This window comes from Rhipicephalus microplus, unplaced genomic scaffold (assembly GCF_043290135.1).
Source record: "Rhipicephalus microplus isolate Deutch F79 unplaced genomic scaffold, USDA_Rmic scaffold_115, whole genome shotgun sequence".
Lineage (NCBI taxonomy): Eukaryota > Metazoa > Arthropoda > Arachnida > Ixodida > Ixodidae > Rhipicephalus > Rhipicephalus microplus.
In genome coordinates, this window is record NW_027464687.1 from 287,501 (window position 1) to 305,000 (window position 17,500).

At 62.6% G+C, this 17,500-nt stretch overlaps 3 non-coding genes across 3 annotated transcripts in view; all 3 read right to left on the minus strand.

Moving 5' to 3' along the window:
- LOC142790507 (large subunit ribosomal RNA) overlaps positions 1-239 on the minus strand; it is a 3,958-nt gene extending 3,719 nt beyond the window's left edge. Inside the window, exon 1 of the ribosomal RNA XR_012889565.1 lies at positions 1-239. This exon is cut by the window's left edge and continues 3,719 nt beyond it. This is a non-coding gene — a ribosomal RNA (large subunit ribosomal RNA).
- A 1,154-nt stretch (positions 240-1,393) lies between these two features.
- Positions 1,394-1,546, minus strand: LOC142790534 (5.8S ribosomal RNA). The gene has a single exon (XR_012889588.1). It is a non-coding gene; the product is annotated as a 5.8S ribosomal RNA (ribosomal RNA).
- Positions 1,547-3,265: 1,719 nt separating this feature from the next.
- On the minus strand, positions 3,266-5,080 carry LOC142790494 (small subunit ribosomal RNA). Its single transcript, XR_012889552.1, has one exon. It is a non-coding gene; the product is annotated as a small subunit ribosomal RNA (ribosomal RNA).
- Between the last annotated feature and the right edge of the window lie 12,420 nt (positions 5,081-17,500).

Genomic DNA, 17,500 nt, shown 5'->3' on the forward strand with positions numbered 1-17,500 from the left:
GACGGGCCTGGCACCCACTCTGGGACAAGCCCCTGTCAGGGGGACTTGCACCGTCGCAAACACCCGAGAACGTCGCCTCCCATACACCACATTTCCCGACCGCCTGCAAGGACGGGGGATTCGGTGCTGGGCTCGGTCCCGTTTCGCTCGCAGCTACTCGGGGAATCCCTGTTGGTTTCTTTTCCTCCGCTTAGTGATATGCTTAAATTCAGCGGGTTGTCTCGCCTGATCTGAGGTCGACAGCGGATACATTCGCTTCCATCAACTTCCTGCACGACCGCGTGCGCTCGCCCTACCAAGTGCGCCCGCAACCCTGTACAGGGCCACTTCTTCACAAGGCTGGCAATCGGCTTCCCCGCTGCACGCGTGCGGCGCACAACCGGTGTGACGTGGAAGTGACGGGACACGTTCGTAAACCCATCGCGAACCGAGTACGACGCCCTACCAAGTGCGCCCGCAACCCTGTACAGGGTCACATCTTCACAAGGCTGGCAAGCGGCATTCCGCTGCGCGCGTGCGTCGTCCGAGCAGTTGCGTGATAAACGACCGTGTCGAAAGCCCAAACACCGCCGAGGCCAGTCGCCGCCGCCGCAAGGGCAGCCACGCAGCCTGGCGAGAGGCATCGTCTCGTGTAGCGTCGCCCCCGCCCCAACTGGAGTGGCCCAGTTTTTTGAACGGGACGGGAACTGCGAAGCACTTAGACCGACGGCGGACTACGACGAGAACGCCTTAAGCTTCGCCAACGTTTCGCCAACTCGTGCGGGAGACTTTTTCCGCTTCGCGGCAAGTCGTCGCGCCGTGCTCTCCGCATCAACCGCGTACGCAGCGAACCGCAAACGTCGGGCGCAGCCTCCTCACCTCCCTGCGCTTTGCGCGCGAACGTTCCCTGTTCGCGCGGCAAAGCCTGGAGGAGGCACGGCCCCGCAGCGTGTTCGAGCGCCCGGTCTACGGGACACCCTGCTTACTTCGAGGGCAACAAGCGCAACGCAAGGCTGCGATCTCGCGCACTTTGCGCACGGCTGGAGAAGCTTTGCTGGCCGGCTTTCGCTCCTCGTGTTTACCGTGCGTTAAAGTTGCGCGTCCGTGGCTCTCGCAGCTCTTGCGCGCCCGGTCGCAGAGAGGAGTACGCAACCTCGACCGCACTTTCCCTGCAGGCTTCCTTCCGACTCGAAGTCCTGCGGCGGTCTCAACGAGGTGCCACATCCTCAATGCAGTCGGTCGCCCCCGTTTCGGTTGGGCTCTGGCACGACGGTCGCCACCGTCTCGCCCTTGAGTGGCCGCTGTTGGCGCTCGCTGTGAGGTGTTCAGCGTGCTGTCCGTGTTGCCGACGCGGTCAAAACGAGTCGACGGCTCACGTTCCCTTGTGCGCCGAAGGCTCTCTTGATATGTGATCCGACCCTCAGACAGACGAAGCCAAGGGAAGACCCAAGGCCGCAATGTGCGTTCAAAGAATCAGTGCTCAGTGTGTCCTGCAATTCACACCAAGTCTCGCAGCTGGCTGCGTTCTTCATCGACCCGAGAACCGAGTGATCCACCGCTTAGAGTCGTGAAAAAGTGTTTGTTCAATTCCGTACAGTCAAAACCAAACGTTTCTGGCACTCGGCCAAACAGTGGCCAAGAAGGGCGCTTTTCAGCGCACGCTTGGACTCCAAAACTCTGCCGCGCCTTTTTCGGCTGCCGCAAATCGAGCAAACGGTGTGTTTCGGACGGCGTTTCGCTTTCGCTACTTGCGAGTGCTTTCGTGGTCCACCCCTCTATAAATACTCGGGAGGCGTCGAAGCCGGTTCTCCAAGCCGGACCCGTAGGTATCGTTGTGTGCTCGCTCTCATTGGCCCGCCTAACCAGAAAATGCCTGCGGTACACCCATTTGGATAAGAGTGCACGCAGATGCGGGCCTCGACGGCTACACATTTCCTCGGGCGGCCGCCTCCCGGCCTCCGTGGAGCGCGGGATGCACGGTCCCATCGACAAGCCTCTCCCGTTTTTACCGTGGCGTCGCGGTTCACCACGGCAGGCGGGTCGGTCTCCTCCGCATAAAAAGGGGGACCCCCGCTTTTTGTTCCACGAAATCGCACAAGCTTTTTTCGCATCCACGGTTTGCCACCGCACACCAAAATGCCGATCCGGCTGCCTACTTTAGCCAACAGGTGGAGCCAGGCGCGCCGTACTTGCGCGGCACTTCCCACGTCCACCGAAGTCGGTGCCAAGGACCACTTTCGGCGCCGGAGCCGCGTACGAGCCTACTCGAGGCGGAAGAACGAAGCCAGCAAGGGCCTGGCCGCAAGTGCGTTCAATTGTCGGGACGTCCAAGTCCCTCGTTCTTCCGTGCTTCCTCTTTCGGCAAGTCGTTGCGGCACCTTCCCAAAGCGCGCAGACCCGCTAATCGCGACGAGCGCGACGTGGCCGTGCCGCCTTTCCCTCGGCAGCAAGCAAAACGCCTGGCAACGTCGACGCTCCCCTAACCGCGATCTCGCACCGTGTTTCGTGTGGCGAATTCAAAAGCCGGCCGGCGCTGCTGCAACCATTACGGTCGGTACGCATACGCCGCGGAGGGCGGGACGGTCATCGGAGCGTGCGGTTCCTCCATCGAGTACTGCGCACCTCGGCCGTCGCATCGCCGTGCCATGACCGGCCGCGCGTCAACGCGAACCGGTGCCAGCGAGATCCCTCGCCTGCAAGAACCGACCGGCAGCCTCCGTCACCCGAGGACGCGGAGGCGCTTGCCGCGGACGGCGGGACGGTATGCACTGGTGCACAGCGGACCCGTCACATCGCCAGTTCCTTGACCGACCGCCGACGCTTGTGCCGTTCCTCTCGTACTTGGCAGTCGCCGCGCGATTGTCGGGTCTCGTTCTTGCACGCTCGAACGGTCGGGAGGGCACTCGGCTGGCGTTTCGGGAACGCGCAGCCTCGCCTTCTACCGACGTAACCACGACTCGCCGTTCGCGCTCCGCCGCTCCTGTTTACAGTACTAGGCGGTCCCGCAGCGGTCGGGTCGCGCATTTCGAGCGCTTCGAGCCACGGTGCAGTGGCGGGTCGAAAGCCGACCTATGAGTGCGTTGCGCCGTTTGTACCCGCGTCCGCCACCTGGCCGACCGTCCAAGGTCGCGGTGTTGGCGTCCGCTGGGCGCAACAATTTGTCACGGGGTGCCGCTCCACATTCAGGCAGCCCCGTGGGGAAAAGCCGACCCCGCGTCCAAACGGGGTCAGCGGCAGAAAGTGTCGGGCGCAGACGCAGCTGAGGCGCTCACCCTTCACAATCCGTTAATGATCCTTCCGCAGGTTCACCTACGGAAACCTTGTTACGACTTTTACTTCCTCTAAATGATCAAGTTTGGTCATCTTTCCAACAGACCGGCGCAACCGAAAGGCCGCGCCGGACATCGGTCCGAAGACCTCACTAAATCATTCAATCGGTAGTAGCGACGGGCGGTGTGTACAAAGGGCAGGGACGTAATCAACGCGAGCTTATGACTCGCGCTTACTGGGAATTCCTCGTTCAAGGGGAACAATTGCAAGCCCCTATCCCAATCACGAAAGAAGTTCCACGGGTTACCCAGTCTTTTCAGACAGGGATAAAGACACGCTGCTTCCTTCAGTGTAGCGCGCGTGCGGCCCCGGACATCTAAGGGCATCACAGACCTGTTATTGCTCTGTTTCGTGCGGCTAGGAGCCGCTTGTCCCTCTAAGAAGGTTGTAAGGTGCTGGGAACCCCGCACCTATTTAATAGGCTAGAGTCTCGTTCGTTATCGGAATTAACCAGACAAATCGCTCCACCAACTAAGAACGGCCATGCACCACCATCCACCGAATCAAGAAAGAGCTCTCAATCTGTCAATCCTCCCAGTGTCCGGGCCGGGTAAGTTTTCCCGTGTTGAGTCAAATTAAGCCGCAGGCTCCACTCCTGGTGGTGCCCTTCCGTCAATTCCTTTAAGTTTCAGCTTTGCAACCATACTTCCCCCGGAACCCAAATACTTTGGTTTCCCGGAAGCTGCCCGCCGAGTCATTTGAGTAACTCAGGCGGATCGCTGGTTGGCATCGTTTATGGTCAGAACTAGGGCGGTATCTGATCGCCTTCGAACCTCTGACTTTCGTTCTTGATCAATGAAAACATTCTTGGCAAATGCTTTCGCAGTAGTTCGTCTTGCGACGGTCCAAGAATTTCACCTCTAGCGCCGCAATACGAATGCCCCCGTCCGTCCCTCTTAATCATTACCTCGTATTCCAAAAACCAACAGAACAGAAACGAGGTCTTGTTCTATTATTCCATGCAAGTTTATTCAGGCGACTCGCCTGCGTTGAGCACTCTAATTTTTTCAAAGTAAAAGCACCGGCCATCTCGAGGCCCACAATGAAGTGCACCAAGAAAGAACCGGCATGATGTTCAGTCCGAGCCGTCGCATCGGGTAGATGCACTACTCGTCTGGAACTGAGATCCAACTACGAGCTTTTTAACCGCAGCAGCTTTAGTATACGCTATTGGAGCTGGAATTACCGCGGCTGCTGGCACCAGACTTGCCCTCCAATTGATCCTCGTTAAAGGATTTAGAGTGTACTCATTTCAATTACGGGGCCTCAAAAGAGTCCCGTATTGTTATTTTTCGTCACTACCTCCCCGTGCCGGGAGTGGGTAATTTGCGCGCCTGCTGCCTTCCTTGGATGTGGTAGCCGTTTCTCAGGCTCCCTCTCCGGAATCGAACCCTGATTCTCCGTTACCCGTAACAACCATGGTAAGCAAGTAACCTACCATCGAAAGTTGATAAGGCAGACACTTGAAAGAAACGTCGCCGGCTCGTGGCCATGCGATCAGCACAAAGTTATCCAGAGTCACCACACAATACGGGCCGAAACCCGATCGATCTTGGTCTAATAAAAGCACCCGTTACCCAAAGGGCTCCAGGCTCACTGCATGTATTAGCTCTAGAATTGCCACAGTTATCCAAGTAGGAAGAAACGATCTAAGGAACCATAACTGATTTAATGAGCCATTCGCGGTTTCGCCTTATTTCGGCATGTACTTAGACATGCATGGCTTAATCTTTGAGACAAGCATATGATTACTGGCAGGATCAACCAGGTAATCGTTCGACTGCGCGTCCGTCCTCGCCTTCGGCGGGCCGGACGCAGTCTGTGTGCGGCGGAGGCCACCTTCAGGCGCCCCAACACGCTTATTTTGCACTCCGAGATGACGGCGTTCGAGCTCGCTACGGCACAACCTTCCCGAAAGACGAGTGGGAGCCGTGCGGCAAGAAGCACGTTCATGCTCGCTCTTTTTCGTTGCATCGACTCGGTCGCGCCGTGCGGGTTGCCCAAGCCCGCTGCACTGTCGGTGGACCGGCCGGAACTAGCAACGGAGCCGAGACTGCAAAGCCGCCAGACGACGGGTCACGCCCGCGTCTTCGGCGCTTTCGCATCTGAATCGCCCGAGGACGACACGGAACACACCTCGATATCGTGGTAAAACGGCACCGTCCGACAACCAGCCCCTAACGCATCAAGCGGATGAGGCTGCAGACGACTGCCGTGGATTCCCCTGGAGCAGACCCGAGGACACGCTTGACGAGGCCGAAGCCCGCCGCATATCAGACACCCGGTCGCTTTCGCGTACGCCGCTCACGAGAACCCCCACATAATAGCAGCGATAAGTACCCAGACCTCCTTGGGCACTAATACGAGCGTACTCGAGAAAATTTCACCGCGGGTGTGCCCCGAAACGTGTGGCACGTTGAGCGTGCCACAAGTCTACGTCGCTCTCAAACCCGCCGAGGTCGTAGAATTTGCGACCCTACTCACGAAATTCCCACCGAGGATACGGCCGCAAACGTACCGCACCTTGGGTAGGCCACGAGTTTGTGCAACACTACGCTGACGGCACAGCACCGAGGTCGTGCGCGCACGCACGGGAAAATTCCGCCGCGGTTTCTGCCGAAAACGTGAGGCACCACGACTCTCCGCAAGTTCGCGTCGACTGCGAAAGACCGAAGTCGTGAACGACGTGTCCGCTACTCGCCGCCGACACGCTGGACACCAAACGTACAACGACTCGACGGCGTCGTAGAGGCCCACGACGCGGTTTTCCTTAACGACGTCTCGGCGTGGCACCGACAGGTTAGAACGGCCGACCAACGTTCCCTGTCCGCCGTTCGGCTCAGTCGAAGGGCTCGGCGACTTCGGCAACGCTGCGAAGCCGCACGGTGACGCACGCCATGTCCCCATTTTTTTTTTTTCTTTCTGCGTCTGCCGGGGTGCCCCTATAATAGCAGCGATAAGCACCCAGACCGCCGTGGGTCGCTCGCCCCGGCTGACGTGGTTTTTCGTACTCCTGCGGCGGTCGCCGTCAAGCACGTCCAAATACGCTACTTTCGTGGGCGCATTCACGCTCTTTCGCTTCGCCGGAGTGCCAGCACTCACTCTGCCAAAAACGGCGAACATCCGAGCGGCGGTTCCCACTTTTGCGTCGGCGTCGCAAACCCCGCCCCGGCAGACGAGGTTTGCCGTACTCGTGCGACGGTGGCCGGCGGGCACGTCGAAAGACGCCGATATCGTGCGCGAATTGGCGCACCTTGGCTTCACCGGAGTGCCGCCACTGACTCCTCCAAAAACGGCGAAGATCCGAGCGGCGCTTCCCACTTTCGCATCGGCGTCCCGAACTCCGCCCCGGCTGACGCGGTTTACCGTACTCGTGCGACGGTCGCCGGCGAGCACGTGGAAAGACGCCGATATCGTGCCCGAATCGGCTCCGTTCGGCTTCGCCGGAGTGCCAGCACTGGCTCGGCGAAAGACGACGAACATCCGAGCGACGGTTCTCACTATTGCGTACGCGTCGCAAACCCCGCCCCGGCAGACGCACTTTGCCGTACTCGTGCGACGGTCGCCGGCGAGCACGTAGAAAGACGCCGATATCGTGCCGGAATCGGCCCCGTTTGGCTTCGCCGGAGTGCCAGCACTCACTCGGCCACAAACGGCGAACATCCGAGCGGCGGTTCCCACTTAGCCGTCGGCGTCCCGAACTCCGCCCCGGCAGACGCGGTTGCCGAGCTCGTGCGACTAGCGACCGCGAAGCCGTCTCGCGACGCCGCTTTCGTGCGCGGCTCCCACTGCGACCTGGGTCACCCGAGGTCGACGAGCAAGAAAGAATGTCGAAAAAAATTTTTTTTTTTTTTTGCGTCTGCCGGGGTGCCCCTATAATAGCAGCGATAAGCACCCAGACCGCCATGGGTCGCTCGCCCCGGCTGACGTGGTTTTTCGTTTTCCTGCGGTGGTCGTCGTCAAGCACGTCCAAACACGCCACTTTCGTGGGCGCATTCGCGCTCTTTCGCTTCGCCGGAGTGCCAGCACTCACTCTGCCAAAAACGGCGAACATCCTAGTGGCGGTTCCCACTTTTGCGTCGGCGTCGCCAACCCCGCCCCGGCATACGCGGTTTGCCGTACTCGTGCGGCGGTGGCCGGCGGGCACGTCGAAAGACACCGATATCGTGCGCGAGTCGATGCTTCTTGGTCTCGCAGGAGGGCCGCCACTCACTCCTGCAAAAACGGCGAAGATCCGAGCGGCGCTTCCCACTTTTTCGTCGGCATCGCAAACCTCGCCCCGGCAGACGCGCTTTGCCGTACTCGTGCGACGGTCGCCGGCGAGCACGTCGAAATACGCCGATATCGTGCCCGAATCGGCCCCGTTTCGCTTCGCCGGAGTGCCAGCACTCACTCGGCCAAAAACGGCGAACATCCGAGCAGCGGTACCCACTTAGCCGTCGGCATCCCGAACTCCGCGCCGGCTGACGCGGTTGCCGAGCTCGTGCGACTAGCGACCGCGAACGCGTCTCGCGACGCCGCTTTCGTGCGCGGCTCCCATTGCGACCTGGGTTACCCGAGCTCGACCAGCAAAAAAGAAGGTCGAAAAAAAATTTTTTTTTTCTGCGTCTGCCGGGGTGCCCCTATAATAGCAGCGATAAGCACCCAGACCGCCGTGGGTCGCTCGCCCCGGCTGACGTGGTTTTTCGTACTCCTGCAGCGGTCGCCGTCAAGCACGTCCAAATACGCCACTTTCGTGGGCGCTTTCGCGCTCTTTCGCGTCGCCGGTGTGCCAGCACTCACTCTGCCAAAAACGGCGAACATCCTAGTGGCGGTTCCCACTTTTGCGTCGGCGTCGCCAACCCCGCCCCGGCATACGCGGTTTGCCGTACTCGTGCGGCGGTGGCCGGCGGGCACGTCGAAAGACACCGATATCGTGCGCGAGTCGATGCTTCTTGGTCTCGCAGGAGGGCCGCCACTCACTCCTGCAAAAACGGCGAAGATCCGAGCGGCGCTTCCCACTTTTTCGTCGGCATCGCAAACCTCGCCCCGGCAGACGCGCTTTGCCGTACTCGTGCGACGGTCGCCGGCGAGCACGTCGAAATACGCCGATATCGTGCCCGAATCGGCCCCGTTTCGCTTCGCCGGAGTGCCAGCACTCACTCGGCCAAAAACGGCGAACATCCGAGCAGCGGTACCCACTTAGCCGTCGGCATCCCGAACTCCGCGCCGGCTGACGCGGTTGCCGAGCTCGTGCGACTAGCGACCGCGAACGCGTCTCGCGACGCCGCTTTCGTGCGCGGCTCCCATTGCGACCTGGGTTACCCGAGCTCGACCAGCAAAAAAGAAGGTCGAAAAAAAATTTTTTTTTTCTGCGTCTGCCGGGGTGCCCCTATAATAGCAGCGATAAGCACCCAGACCGCCGTGGGTCGCTCGCCCCGGCTGACGTGGTTTTTCGTACTCCTGCAGCGGTCGCCGTCAAGCACGTCCAAATACGCCACTTTCGTGGGCGCTTTCGCGCTCTTTCGCGTCGCCGGTGTGCCAGCACTCACTCTGCCAAAAACGGCCAACATCCGAGCGGCGGTTCCCACTTTTGCGTCGGCGTCGTAAACCCCGCCCCGGCAGACGCGGTTTGCCCTACTCGTTCGACGGTCGCCGGTGAGCGCGTCGAAAGACGCCGATATCGTGCGCTAATTGGCGCTCCTTGGCTTCTCCGGAGTGCCGCCACTCACTCCTCCAAAAACGGCGAAGATCCGAGCGGCGTTCTCCACTTTCGCATCGGCGTCCCGAACTCCGCCCGGGCTGACGCGGTTTACCGTACTCGTGCGACGGTCGCCGCCGGGCACGTCGAAAGACGCCGATATCGTGCCGTAATCGGCCCCGTTTGGCTTCGCCCGAGTGCCAGCACTCACTCGGCCAAAAACGGCGAACATCCGAGCAGCGTTTCCCACTTTCGCATCGGCGTCCCGAAGCCCGCCCCGGCAGACGCGGTTTGCCCTACTCGAGCGACGGTCGCCGGCGATCACGTCGAAAGGCGCCGAATTCGTGCACGAATCGATGCTTCTTGGTCTCGCAGGAGGGCCGCCACTCACTCCTGCAAAAACGGCGAAGATCCGAGTTGCGCTTCCCACTTTTTCGTCGGCGTCCCGAACTACGCCCCGGCTGACGCGGTTTACCGTACTCGTGCGACGGTCGCCGGCGGGCACTTCAAAATACGCCGATTTCGTGGGCGCATTCACGCTGTTTCGCTTCCCCGGAGTGCCAACACTCACTCTGCCGAAAGCGGCGATCATCCGAGCGGCGGTTCCCACTTTTGCGTCGGCTTCGCAAACGGCGCCCCGGCAGACGCGCTCGTGCGACGTACTCGTGCGACGGTCGCCGGCGAGCACGTCGAAAGACGCCGATATCGTGCTCGAATCGACCCCGTTTCGCTTCGCCGGAGTGCTGCCAGTCACGGCGCAGAAAACGGCGAACAAGTGTTTTTTTTTTTTTTTCCTAGAATTTGTGTTATAGAAGGCACATTTGATATCGGACGATAATTTTCAACTTTATCACGCGCACCGATTTTCGTGTAGAGGTTTGCAAGTTTATGGGAATTTCTCCACTTGGAATAATGCGATTTAGTAGTACTACGAGAACTTCATGGATGTACTCAAGGGTACGGGGCAAGTCAGTTACGTCAACACCTGCAGATTTTTTACACTTCAAACTGAAAATTGTTGGTTGTGAGTCCTCGTGTGATATTAAAGGCCGATTCGCTAACACATAGAACAAAGAAAGAAAGGAAGAAAAAACGCCCGCGCTCGCTCAAGAAACCTGGGTTCGCAACAAGTGGCAACAACAAGCAACCGAGCGAGTGCGCCAAAACCCGTGGCGGCCGAACAAACGCGAAGTCCCAACCGCGTCAGCCGGGGCGGCACGGGACAGGAAAAATCACTTCAGCCGGGGCGGCGGGGCACCGAATAAACCTCGTCACCTCGTCGCAGGATAAAAGAGGAAACAAAAAGTCTAAACAGCGTCTGCTGGAGCGAATGCGTAATAAAACAACAACAACAACAAAAAAAAAACACCCGCGCTCAAGAAGTCTGCAATCCTCACAAAAGGCGACTGTGACCGAGCAGCGTCAGCCGGGGCCGTGCGGAAACGGAAAAACCGCGACTACCGGGGCGTCGAGGCACCGAAAAATCCACTTCAGCCGCGGCGAAAAAAAAAAACAAAAAGAAAGACGGAGGGGGGGGGGGGAACCACGTCTGCCGGGGCGAAGGAAAAAAAAAAACGCGTCTGCCGGGGCGAGCCCGGGTGCGGCACCACCGGGAAAACTGTGGCAAACAGACATGGCGATCGAGTGAGTGGGCCGCCAGCCAGGCTCAGCCAAAAAGTGCAAAGTCCGAACTGCGTCAGCCGGGGCGGCAAAAACCGCGTCAGCCGGGGCGGCGCAAAAAACCGCGTCTGCCGGGGCGGCACGAAACCGCGTCAGCCGGGGCGGGGCGAAAACTGCGTCAGCCGGGGCGAAAAGAAAAAAAAAACGCGTCTGCCGGGGCAAGCCCGGGTGCGGCACCACCGGGAAAACTGTGGCAAACAGACATGGCGATCGAGTGAGTGGGCCGCCAGCCAGGCACAGCCGAAAAGTGCAAAGTCCGAACCGTGTCAGCCGGGGCGACGCAAAAACCGCGTCAGCCGGGGCGGCGCGAAAACCGCGTCAGCCGGGGCGGCACGAAACCGCGTCAGCCGGGGCGGCGCGAAAACTGCGTCAGCCGGGGCGGCGCGAAAACCTCGTCAGCCGGGGCGAGCGAAAAGGGGGGGGGGGGGGGAACCACGTCTGCCGGGGCGAAAGAAAAAAAAAACGCGTCTGCCGGGGCGAGCCCGGGTGCGGCACCACCGGGAAGACTGTGGCAAACAGACATGGCGATCGAGTGAGTGGGCCGCCAGCCAGGCTCAGCCCAAAAAGTGCCAAGTCCGAACTGCGTCAGCCGGGGCGGCAAAAACCGCGTCAGCCGGGGCGGCGCGAAAACCGCGTCTGCCGGGGCGGCGCGAAAACTGCGTCAGCCGGGGCGAGCCCGGGTGCGGCACCACCGGGAAAACTGTGGCTAACAGACATGGCGATCGAGTGAGTGGGCCACCAGCCAGGCTCAGCCAAAAAGTGCCAAGTCCGAACTGCGTCAGCCGGGGCGGCAAAAACCGCGTCAGCCGGGGCGGCGCAAAAAAACCGCGTCTGCCGGGGCGGCACGAAACCGCGTCAGCCGGGGCGGCGCGAAAACTGCGTCAGCCGGGGCGAAAGAAAAAAAAAAACGCGTCTGCCGGGGCGAGCCCGGGTGCGGCACCACCGGGAAAACTGTGGCAAACAGACATGGCGATCGAGTGAGTGGGCCGCCAGCCAGGCACAGCCGAAAAGTGCTAAGTCCGAACTGCGTCTGCCGGGGCGGCACGAAACCGCGTCAGCCGGGGCGGCGCGAAAACCGCGTCTGCCGGGGCGGCACGAAACCGCGTCAGCCGGGGCGGCGCGAAAACTGCGTCAGCCGGGGCGAGCCCGGGTGCGGCACCACCGGGAAAACTGTGGCAAACAGACATGGCGATCGAGTGAGTGGGCCGCCAGCCAGGCACAGCCGAAAAGTGCTAAGTCCGAACTGCGTCTGCCGGGGCGGCACGAAACCGCGTCAGCCGGGGCGGCGCGAAAACCGCGTCTGCCGGGGCGGCACGAAACCGCGTCAGCCGGGGCGGCGCGAAAACTGCGTCAGCCGGGGCGAGCCCGGGTGCGGCACCACCGGGAATACTGTGGCAAACAGACATGGCGATCGAGTGAGTGGGCCGCCAGCCAGGCACAGCCGAAAAGTGCTAAGTCCGAACTGCGTCAGCCGGGGCGGCAAAAACCGCGTCAGCCGGGGCGGCGCAAAAAACCGCGTCTGCCGGGGCGGCACGAAACCGCGTCAGCCGGGGCGGCGCGAAAACTGCGTCAGCCGGGGCGAAAGAAAAAAAAAAACGCGTCTGCCGGGGCGAGCCCGGGTGCGGCACCACCGGGAAAACTGTGGCAAACAGACATGGCGATCGAGTGAGTGGGCCGCCAGCCAGGCACAGCCGAAAGGTGCTAAGTCCGAACTGCGTCTGCCGGGGCGGCACGAAACCGCGTCAGCCGGGGCGGCGCGAAAACCGCGTCTGCCGGGGCGGCACGAAACCGCGTCAGCCGGGGCGGCGCGAAAACTGCGTCAGCCGGGGCGAGCCCGGGTGCGGCACCACCGGGAAAACTGTGGCAAACAGACATGGCGATCGAGTGAGTGGGCCGCCAGCCAGGCACAGCCGAAAAGTGCTAAGTCCGAACTGCGTCTGCCGGGGCGGCACGAAACCGCGTCAGCCGGGGCGGCGCGAAAACCGCGTCTGCCGGGGCGGCACGAAACCGCGTCAGCCGGGGCGGCGCGAAAACTGCGTCAGCCGGGGCGAGCCCGGGTGCGGCACCACCGGGAAAACTGTGGCAAACAGACATGGCGATCGAGTGAGTGGGCCGCCAGCCAGGCACAGCCGAAAAGTGCTAAGTCCGAACTGCGTCTGCCGGGGCGGCACGAAACCGCGTCAGCCGGGGCGGCGCGAAAACCGCGTCTGCCGGGGCGGCACGAAACCGCGTCAGCCGGGGCGGCGCGAAAACTGCGTCAGCCGGGGCGAGCCCGGGTGCGGCACCACCGGGAAAACTGTGGCAAACAGACATGGCGATCGAGTGAGTGGGCCGCCAGCCAGGCACAGCCGAAAAGTGCTAAGTCCGAACTGCGTCTGCCGGGGCGGCACGAAACCGCGTCAGCCGGGGCGGCGCGAAAACCGCGTCTGCCGGGGCGGCACGAAACCGCGTCAGCCGGGGCGGCGCGAAAACTGCGTCAGCCGGGGCGAGCCCGGGTGCGGCACCACCGGGAAAACTGTGGCAAACAGACATGGCGATCGAGTGAGTGGGCCGCCAGCCAGGCACAGCCGAAAAGTGCTAAGTCCGAACTGCGTCAGCCGGGGCGGCAAAAACCGCGTCAGCCGGGGCGGCGCAAAAAACCGCGTCTGCCGGGGCGGCACGAAACCGCGTCAGCCGGGGCGGCGCGAAAACTGCGTCAGCCGGGGCGAAAGAAAAAAAAAAAACGCGTCTGCCGGGGCGAGCCCGGGTGCGGCACCACCGGGAAAACTGTGGCAAACAGACATGGCGATCGAGTGAGTGGGCCGCCAGCCAGGCACAGCCGAAAAGTGCTAAGTCCGAACTGCGTCTGCCGGGGCGGCACGAAACCGCGTCAGCCGGGGCGGCGCGAAAACCGCGTCTGCCGGGGCGGCACGAAACCGCGTCAGCCGGGGCGGCGCGAAAACTGCGTCAGCCGGGGCGAGCCCGGGTGCGGCACCACCGGGAAAACTGTGGCAAACAGACATGGCGATCGAGTGAGTGGGCCGCCAGCCAGGCACAGCCGAAAAGTGCTAAGTCCGAACTGCGTCTGCCGGGGCGGCACGAAACCGCGTCAGCCGGGGCGGCGCGAAAACCGCGTCTGCCGGGGCGGCACGAAACCGCGTCAGCCGGGGCGGCGCGAAAACTGCGTCAGCCGGGGCGAGCCCGGGTGCGGCACCACCGGGAAAACTGTGGCAAACAGACATGGCGATCGAGTGAGTGGGCCGCCAGCCAGGCACAGCCGAAAAGTGCTAAGTCCGAACTGCGTCTGCCGGGGCGGCACGAAACCGCGTCAGCCGGGGCGGCGCGAAAACCGCGTCTGCCGGGGCGGCACGAAACCGCGTCAGCCGGGGCGGCGCGAAAACTGCGTCAGCCGGGGCGAGCCCGGGTGCGGCACCACCGGGAAAACTGTGGCAAACAGACATGGCGATCGAGTGAGTGGGCCGCCAGCCAGGCACAGCCGAAAAGTGCTAAGTCCGAACTGCGTCAGCCGGGGCGGCAAAAACCGCGTCAGCCGGGGCGGCGCAAAAAAACCGCGTCTGCCGGGGCGGCACGAAACCGCGTCAGCCGGGGCGGCGCGAAAACTGCGTCAGCCGGGGCGAAAGAAAAAAAAAACGCGTCTGCCGGGGCGAGCCTGGGTGCGGCACCACCGGGAAAACTGTGGCAAACAGACATGGCGATCGAGTGAGTGGGCCGCCAGCCAGGCACAGCCGAAAAGTGCTAAGTCCGAACTGCGTCTGCCGGGGCGGCACGAAACCGCGTCAGCCGGGGCGGCGCGAAAACCGCGTCTGCCGGGGCGGCACGAAACCGCGTCAGCCGGGGCGGCGCGAAAACTGCGTCAGCCGGGGCGAGCCCGGGTGCGGCACCACCGGGAAAACTGTGGCAAACAGACATGGCGATCGAGTGAGTGGGCCGCCAGCCAGGCACAGCCGAAAAGTGCTAAGTCCGAACTGCGTCTGCCGGGGCGGCACGAAACCGCGTCAGCCGGGGCGGCGCGAAAACCGCGTCTGCCGGGGCGGCACGAAACCGCGTCAGCCGGGGCGGCGCGAAAACTGCGTCAGCCGGGGCGAGCCCGGGTGCGGCACCACCGGGAAAACTGTGGCAAACAGACATGGCGATCGAGTGAGTGGGCCGCCAGCCAGGCACAGCCGAAAAGTGCTAAGTCCGAACTGCGTCAGCCGGGGCGGCAAAAACCGCGTCAGCCGGGGCGGCGCAAAAAACCGCGTCTGCCGGGGCGGCACGAAACCGCGTCAGCCGGGGCGGCGCGAAAACTGCGTCAGCCGGGGCGAAAGAAAAAAAAAACGCGTCTGCCGGGGCGAGCCCGGGTGCGGCACCACCGGGAAAACTGTGGCAAACAGACATGGCGATCGAGTGAGTGGGCCGCCAGCCAGGCACAGCCGAAAGGTGCTAAGTCCGAACTGCGTCTGCCGGGGCGGCACGAAACCGCGTCAGCCGGGGCGGCGCGAAAACCGCGTCTGCCGGGGCGGCACGAAACCGCGTCAGCCGGGGCGGCGCGAAAACTGCGTCAGCCGGGGCGAGCCCGGGTGCGGCACCACCGGGAAAACTGTGGCAAACAGACATGGCGATCGAGTGAGTGGGCCGCCAGCCAGGCACAGCCGAAAAGTGCTAAGTCCGAACTGCGTCTGCCGGGGCGGCACGAAACCGCGTCAGCCGGGGCGGCGCGAAAACCGCGTCTGCCGGGGCGGCACGAAACCGCGTCAGCCGGGGCGGCGCGAAAACTGCGTCAGCCGGGGCGAGCCCGGGTGCGGCACCACCGGGAAAACTGTGGCAAACAGACATGGCGATCGAGTGAGTGGGCCGCCAGCCAGGCACAGCCGAAAAGTGCTAAGTCCGAACTGCGTCTGCCGGGGCGGCACGAAACCGCGTCAGCCGGGGCGGCGCGAAAACCGCGTCTGCCGGGGCGGCACGAAACCGCGTCAGCCGGGGCGGCGCGAAAACTGCGTCAGCCGGGGCGAGCCCGGGTGCGGCACCACCGGGAAAACTGTGGCAAACAGACATGGCGATCGAGTGAGTGGGCCGCCAGCCAGGCACAGCCGAAAAGTGCTAAGTCCGAACTGCGTCTGCCGGGGCGGCACGAAACCGCGTCAGCCGGGGCGGCGCGAAAACCGCGTCTGCCGGGGCGGCACGAAACCGCGTCAGCCGGGGCGGCGCGAAAACTGCGTCAGCCGGGGCGAGCCCGGGTGCGGCACCACCGGGAAAACTGTGGCAAACAGACATGGCGATCGAGTGAGTGGGCCGCCAGCCAGGCACAGCCGAAAAGTGCTAAGTCCGAACTGCGTCAGCCGGGGCGGCAAAAACCGCGTCAGCCGGGGCGGCGCAAAAAACCGCGTCTGCCGGGGCGGCACGAAACCGCGTCAGCCGGGGCGGCGCGAAAACTGCGTCAGCCGGGGCGAAAGAAAAAAAAAAACGCGTCTGCCGGGGCGAGCCCGGGTGCGGCACCACCGGGAAAACTGTGGCAAACAGACATGGCGATCGAGTGAGTGGGCCGCCAGCCAGGCACAGCCGAAAAGTGCTAAGTCCGAACTGCGTCTGCCGGGGCGGCACGAAACCGCGTCAGCCGGGGCGGCGCGAAAACCGCGTCTGCCGGGGCGGCACGAAACCGCGTCAGCCGGGGCGGCGCGAAAACTGCGTCAGCCGGGGCGAGCCCGGGTGCGGCACCACCGGGAAAACTGTGGCAAACAGACATGGCGATCGAGTGAGTGGGCCGCCAGCCAGGCACAGCCGAAAAGTGCTAAGTCCGAACTGCGTCTGCCGGGGCGGCACGAAACCGCGTCAGCCGGGGCGGCGCGAAAACCGCGTCTGCCGGGGCGGCACGAAACCGCGTCAGCCGGGGCGGCGCGAAAACTGCGTCAGCCGGGGCGAGCCCGGGTGCGGCACCACCGGGAAAACTGTGGCAAACAGACATGGCGATCGAGTGAGTGGGCCGCCAGCCAGGCACAGCCGAAAAGTGCTAAGTCCGAACTGCGTCTGCCGGGGCGGCACGAAACCGCGTCAGCCGGGGCGGCGCGAAAACCGCGTCTGCCGGGGCGGCACGAAACCGCGTCAGCCGGGGCGGCGCGAAAACTGCGTCAGCCGGGGCGAGCCCGGGTGCGGCACCACCGGGAAAACTGTGGCAAACAGACATGGCGATCGAGTGAGTGGGCCGCCAGCCAGGCACAGCCGAAAAGTGCTAAGTCCGAACTGCGTCAGCCGGGGCGGCAAAAACCGCGTCAGCCGGGGCGGCGCAAAAACCGCGTCTGCCGGGGCGAAATAAAAAAAAAAACAAAGAAAAAAGCCCGCGCTTAATCAAAAGAAAACAAAGAAAAAAGCTTGCGCTTAATCAAAAGAAAACAAACAAAAAAAGTTCGCGCTTAAGCCTGGCGGTGGAACCACCGGGGCAAACAGACCTGGCGATCGAGTGAGTGGGCCGCCAGCCGGGGTGAGCCAAAAAGTGCAAAGTCCGAACCGCGTCAGCCGGGGCGACATCAAAATGAGGAAAAAAAAAAAAAACTGCCTTAGGACACCTGCGTACACTTTCATGCGTTTGGGCATATCTCTCTGTAACACGCGCGCCCCTCGTTACGCGCGGCACTCTGTTTTCTCCGACACCCATATTTCGGCGGCATGTGGCACGCGCGCCCGTCCCTACGCACGGCACACCGCAGTGCTTTCTCGATATTTTTCTTTTCCTCCAACACCGTCATCTATAGGCTTTTAGTGACCTGTTGCTCGTGGCACAAGTTCGCTAGCTCTGACACCTCTTGCATGCGCACCGTTTTTGCGCACGGTGCTATGCCGCAAAGCACGGCAGTCGCA